The following is a 7065-nucleotide window of genomic DNA, read 5'->3' as shown; positions in this document are numbered from 1 at the left end:
AATCTTGGCCACAGTGGTAATTTCATTTTCCCACTTGTTTTCCCTCAACTAGAAGGACTAGGGGCAATTGATTTTTCCATGTAGAAAAAGAAATTGGATTCTTACTTCACAATCTAAAAAAACACATTTTTTTTTCCCACATGAATCAAGGGCTCATATGTAAAAAGCAAAACTTCAAGAATTTTAAAAGCAAATGTAAAAATTACCTTTATGACCTTGGAGGAATGTCTTTATCAAAAACACAAAAGTTGCAAATCATAAAGAAAAAGATGAGAAAATTTAACTGCATCATGAACTATTCTCTCTCTTTCTCTCTCTCTCTCTGTTTTTACTCTTAAATATTACATTACTAATAAGCATTTTTATGGAGAGCAATGTGATTTAATAAGCTTCATTATTTTTGCAATTTGGGTATAAAATTTAGTAATACAAAATAAGGAATGGGGCTCTAAGTTTAATGTGTGTGTGTGTGCGTGTGTGTGTGTGTGATATTCTCGGTTGTAATGGCTATCCTAGCCTTATTTTCCTCATTCATATTTTTCTCAATTATTTTCTGGATTTTCTCAATTATTATTTTCTTTTGGTGCTGTAGTATCTTTGTAAGTTACATCAAAACTAATGAAGTAGGAAACAAATAAATAATTTGAACAAACCATTAGATTCAATTTATGCTCCCAACAAATAACCATTTATAACTCAAGCCTTCAAAAAATTATAACAATTTCATAATGAACAATGGATAATTTATGGAGACTTTGTGGCAGCAATGAATACAATTATGGGTCAATTGTCTCCAACAAATAACTTCTGGAATATCCACACTCCTTATAATCTCAGAAACAGAATACCAAACCTATCAGTAAGAGATAATATTTTCTAGTCATTTGAGGATTCAATTTGTTAGATTATGTCGTTAACTTTATCAGGTTGTGTCTTATATTGCATTTGCTAAATGGAAGACTAGCTACTCAAACTTTACCTGAGGTTCCTGTAAGCCTTCTCAGAATACAAAGAAGGATGAGGGACCAGCTTTTGTTCTTCACAATTCCAGTTTGTTATATGATGCAGAAGTTACAAAGCTTTCATCAACAATTACTGACTACTTTCATTGTCATCCCCATGTGGGAGTTCTGAAAGACCGTTTGAAATTCGTTCGAGTAACAGAAGAGAGTGCACAGTGCAGCCTTCTGGATTAAACAAAGAATAAGAGAAAAAATATTCACTTCTATCAAAGGTGCAAGCAATGGAGCATCAACACAAACAAAACAAGCATCAGCCAGAAAGCCTATAGGAAACCATGGGAGGAAGATCAAAATCAGATTCTTAGAAGGTGAATGGTACAAAGAAAATGCAATGTTATTTGCAACCGAATTTTTACAAAAGAGAGACAAGTCTGAACAGACTATTATTAGCTAGACACTTCTTCACAAACTGAGTTTCAGACAGTGGTTCAAGTTACAAGGAATCCGGCAGTACCACATACAATACTGAGCAGGAGTTCACAAAAATATTCTGCCCCTAGCATATTCAGACCAACCCAAATCATCCACAATCAGTAAACTGCTAAAACCGAATTTATGGAAAAATCATGAGTATCTCATACATTTTTCTAAAACGATTAGGGTTTAGATGGTTTACAGATGGGGGTGCATCAGAAAAATTCCAAAGATGGCTTAATAATCCCTTATTACAGTTAATTAATGTCATTATAGCGGTTGAGAAAATTCCAGCTCAAGGTGAAAAGCCCACATCATTCTAGACTTATTCACACCTTTCAGGGACCTAAGTATCTTACATCAATGTCATTCTATTTTAAATGTACAAAATGATTTACTTCTTTGACACTAAAAAAGTGAAATGTCTAATTAGAGAATATATTCAAGATTTATGATGACACCTGACAGATAATATAAGAACTTCCTAAACTTAATGCACTATTATAAATTGTACCAATTGATCATATTAGCATAAATGTCAAAGTAAGATTCTGAATACCTGAAAGTAATCTTACTTTGGGAGGGAAGAATCTAATCAGTGAATGGAACTCCTGTGATAATCATTATGGTGGTTCACAAATTCCAGGCTGTCTCTCTTTCTCAACACACGGTAGGATTGTATTTCCTTGTGTGCTCGGAATTAGGTGTGGCAAGTGATTTCTTTGGCTAGAGAAAGCAAAAAAGGCAGTGTCTCCTTCCCCACATCCGTTTTCCCCTCCGGCTTTGTGACTGACAATATTTAAGACGGCAGCTGCTCAGCCAGCTGGGAGCCCGGAGAGATTATCAAAGGCAGAGTCCGACTTCAACCTGCACTAGAAATAGAGCAGAAGCAAGAAATAAGTAAAATTGATGCTTTAAGCCACTAAGATTTTGGAGTCTGTCACTGTGTCACAACCTAACCAATCTTGCCGCGATACCATAGGCAGAAGTATGCAAAAACATCCTTATCAAGAGTGAAATAAAGAGATTTTTGGTGTTTATTCTCTTTGAAGAATGACTAGTAGTTGTTAGGAGAAAGATATTCCAAATCACGTCAGTTTGTTTGGATGTAACAAAGATGTGGCTGGTGAAGTAAGTGGAGTATAGATGGTATATGTTATGATACACAATAAAAGGGACAATGCTCATCATGTCCCAGGCAACTATTGTGCATTCTTTTGCGTTTATTTATATTAAATGCATAGGAAAAAATATTAAGAGTTTATTTTTTAGAGTAATTGATTCTCGTTCCATTTGGGCTCCGATATTTATTGTCCTGAAATGAGCCAAGGCAGCAATTTGGGAATCCTTTTTTTGCTTTGTTTTTAAAATTCAAATCATATTGTAGATACCCATTGACTTTATTTAAGGGTTTTTTTTTTTATTATGTTAACTTTATGAGGGAAGGAACATCACTGTTTTGTTCAAAGCTCTGTCCCCCATAACCTAGAATAGTACACATAATAAATAGACTTAAAATAAGTATTTTTTGAATGAATGAGTGAATCTATATTCTTGCTAGAAGTTTTCACTAACTGCAAGGTCAATGTTAGCCCATGGTCTGAAGTGGCTCTCCCACAATCCAAATACCATTTTAAACTTCAGTCAGAGAAGTACAGGTATCTTTCACTTTTTGAATGTTCACGTTCCACTACTTTGCCTTTATGAAAAACCTACATTAGTAGTATGGTACTGTCCCTGTTTTCACTAAAGAAAAGAAACCTCAAGAGGACTTTGCTTTCACGGAAAAGGCGGAGAGCGAAAATAGCATTCGGCATTTGTTTTGCAGTGAGCTGTTCCAGGAGCAGCTTGCACCCTGAGCAGAGAGGAAGAGTGGCCACCCCAAACCCCTTCCTGGGATCTACACTCAGCAGCTCAGCCTCAAGCCACCGTGGCTTTGAACTGTGACGGTGAGCGTCTGTGTTTTGGCTTAATTTATTCTGTGCATCCGTTAGCAAGATGTGTCCTAAGGAATCAGAAAAGCTTAAGGGAGTTTATTTTTTGGGTCTGGGAATGCTCAAAACAATTTTCCATAGACATTAACGGTAATTGCTTCTCTGCTTTCTGTCACTTGGGGTTCTGAAAGCTTTCGGGGGTACACTCTACTTTGGGGTAGCAGAGGAATCCTGTATTGTGTCTAGAACAAATGAAGTCTCTCTACTCTTCTTAACCTTCTGGAGTATAACATTTAGTTAAATTCTAGTACCGCACCCTAAGACCGACATTAATAAACTCAACTGCAGTGTTGTCTGAACTTTTTTTTAATACCATGGTGACCCCAGAAAATGATAATATTTGTAGGATACAAGTCGGGGGGAAATGCCTTGCTGGGCCACTCTTAGGCCTGAGGGACTAATACACTGTCAAGAACTAACGTATTTCTCTTAGAGAGTCTTTTGTTTCTAACAGAAATTGTTGTTTGAGTGCTGATAACGAGAGAATATTTACATGACGAGGAGAGAGACCTTTGTTATGTTGACGAACTCTTCAGGACCCAGGAGAGGACATACAAATGAACAGGGTGCTTCTGTCACGTACATGCCAAGATCACCACAGCACCCATAGGAAATGATAAGATTTTGGCGCACTTGTGATACACTGTTTGCGGAGTTCTGCTCTGTTGTGTCAGGAGAAAAACAAGTGAGATGGAAGGAGAAGCCTTGAAGCCACAGCCTTAATAATTAGACTAGCCCCAATTAATTAATTACCTCCAATAAAAGGCACTCTGCACGTATTGGCTTATTTAACCCCTTTAACAACTACATGGGATGGGTGTTATTTCTTTTCCTTTCCATTAAGGAAATCGAAGCTTAGACATTTAGTGTTATATTCGGGTCCATGGGAGTGGTAAATGCCAGAGCCATGTTTTGAATCTAGGCCGGACCCCCAAATCCCACATTCTTTACTCCACAAACAGCAAGACATAAGGGGCTTCTGTGTGCCTAAGTGTCTTCGAATGTTAAAGGACTCTTATGTGACAGAGAGAATAGAAAATTCTAATACTGTAGGAGGTCAAGCTAGTAGCTATGAGTGGAATCGTGAAGGAAGACAGGCTTTACCACAGAATAAGGAAGAAATGATAATCTCATGAAGGTAGAACTCCCCCCATATGGTATGTAGCAAGTGATTACTTCTTAGGGAATTTTAGAGGAGACTCTTGTTTGGACGACCTCTGCTTTCTTCCAACTTCAAGAGTATGATGTTATTGGAATATGAAAAGCATGAGAAGATCCTTTTACAAATATCGTTTCTCTTACATGAACTTTCTAAGGAGGGATTTGTATTTTAGATTAACTACAGGTGGATGAAGAGCTCATTTGAGTTCTTGATCCAAGAGAGAAGGATCAATAATTCTCCAAAGAGTTTACAAGTGCCTTTGTTAGAAGACTGCCCTATTATTCTGCACCTTCCAGGGCCTGGGCCTGGAGTTTTCCTTCTGAAAAATCAAAATACAGTCTGCAACTCCCACCACCGCAGGACTGAGATGGACCAAAGAGTATCCATTACTTTCCATAAGTCTTCCCAAAGAAGTGAATGGACACCAATTAGCAAGAAATCTTGAAATCCATAGATTGTCCTACTTTGGGGAATGGTTTAAGTCTTTATTTCATGTGATTTTGTTGGTATGTGTAAGAGAAAGCACTGTATTTATTTTCAGATTTTCTCCTCTTTTTTTTAAAGAGGGCATAATACCTTTTTCATTTCCCCACCACCTCTTTAAAAAACACACTTCCAGTTTTTACTTTAGAATAGCAACTACTCTGATAAATCAAGGGTTCTCTAAGAAGAATATTTATATCCTAGGGGCACCTGGGTGGCTCAGTTGGTTAAGCTTCCAACTTCAGCTCAGGTCATGATTTCACGGTTTGTGAGTTCGAGCCCTGCGTCGGGCTCTGTGCTGACAGCTCAGAGCCTGGAGCCTGCTTCAGATTCTGTGTCTCCCTCTTTCTCCCTCCCCTCCCCAGTTCATGCTCTGTCTCTCTCTTCTCAAAAAAAAATAAAAACAGTAAAAAAATTTTTTTAAAAAGAAGAATATTTGTTTCCTTGAGAGATTAAAATAATTTGCCACTGACGTGGTATAGAGAACATGGAAGACCAGCCAGCATCTCTGCTTGCTATCCCCTACCAATGTTCTCCCAGGCTTTGTGCCTTTTCTCTCTCCTCTTTCCTTTCTTTCTTTGTCTCTTTTTAAATGTTTATTTATTTATTTTGAGAGAGAGAGAGAGAGAGAGAGAGAGCACAGGAGGAGGAGCAGAGAGAGAGGGAGACAGAATCTCCAGCAGGCTCTGAGCTGTTAGCATGGAGCCCGATGCCAGGCTCGAACTCACGGACCCCAAGATCATGACCTGAGCCGAGATCATAAGTCAGATGCTTAACCGACTGAGCCACCCAGCTGCCCCTCCTCTTTACTTTCTTTAGGAGTCCCACAAAGAGTCTGAAATGATTTTGGAACTGTAAATGTTATCTCCTTGATCTTCATTCTCCAAAACCAAAGGTGATTAAGAGACAAAATCTAAACCATCACAGGGAAGGAAATTCTAAATAGGGATGTGACTGTTCAATCACTTGCAAATGATCTCCCTTTTCCTTGACTAACAGTATCCTTCCTTACAAGGAAAGAAGAATGATCGAAGACAGAGGGAATGTCTAGTGGATCTGGATTCTAGATAATTCTGTCATTAATAGCATTGATCATTTGTTAAATGAAGGTGAACACAAAAAATATCAATAAAATTTGCTGAATGATGTCTACCTAGATAAAACATCTATATGATTTCTTTCCTGTCGCATTTTTCCTACTATTTTTTAAAAGCCAGATCATAGACAGGTGATCAAAAAATGCTTGTTGAATAAACAAATGATATATCATGATTGGGAGATAATGGTAGAGATAATTATAATTGTACAGGTGATTATAACTCCATAATCCTTGATATCCATATTTAAAATAACTGCCTGGTAAGTGAAACCACCTTAAAACTCAAGTCCTTTCAGTTGTGTAGATTCATTAATAAGGATCTAAGACAAACTCAAAATCTTAATTTTGCTTCAAAACAATAGGACCAGTGATCATTTCTTCTTTGACAGGCCAAGAAAATGACAGAGTGTTTAAGAGTGTAGGGACGCCTGGGTGGCTCAATCGGGTAAGTGTCTTGACTTCAGCTCAGGTCACGATTTCACGGTTCATGGGTTCAAGCCCCACATTGGGCTCTGAACTGACAGCTCAGAGCCCGGAGCCTGCTTCAGTTTCTGTGTCTCCTTGCCTTTCTGCTGCTCCCCGACTCATGCTCTCTTTCTCTCTTAAAAATAAATAAGGATTTAAAAAAAAAAAAGAGTGTGTATTCAGGTTTGAGACTGTTGGAATCCAGCTCCATCACTTATCAGCTTTATCACACTGAGCAAGTTTCTGATCTAGGTTCTCTCATCTCTATCTATAAAATGGGGATAACTCAGAGGGCTATTAGGAGGATTAAATGGGATAAATCTTGTAAAGTACTTGGCATATTTTAAACCCATATACTATCTCTAGAAAGTATAGTCAGGGGCATCTGGCTGGCTCAGTCGGTAGAGCATGTGACTCTTAATCTCA

At 37.9% G+C, this 7065-nt stretch overlaps 1 long non-coding RNA gene across 1 annotated transcript; it reads left to right on the top strand.

The window, feature by feature from the left end:
• Positions 1 to 788: 788 nt before the first annotated feature.
• Positions 789 to 5433, top strand: LOC132691917 (uncharacterized). Its single transcript, XR_009616075.2, has 3 exons — positions 789 to 1330; positions 3265 to 3385; positions 4765 to 5433. It is a non-coding gene; the product is annotated as an uncharacterized LOC132691917 (long non-coding RNA).
• Positions 5434 to 7065: the final 1632 nt, after the last annotated feature.

The sequence above is a fragment of the Panthera onca genome, chromosome B1, assembly GCF_046562875.1.
Source record: "Panthera onca isolate mPanOnc1 chromosome B1, mPanOnc1 haplotype 2, whole genome shotgun sequence".
NCBI classification, from domain to species: Eukaryota; Metazoa; Chordata; class Mammalia; order Carnivora; family Felidae; genus Panthera; species Panthera onca.
This window is presented reverse-complemented; position numbering and strand designations above follow the sequence as displayed.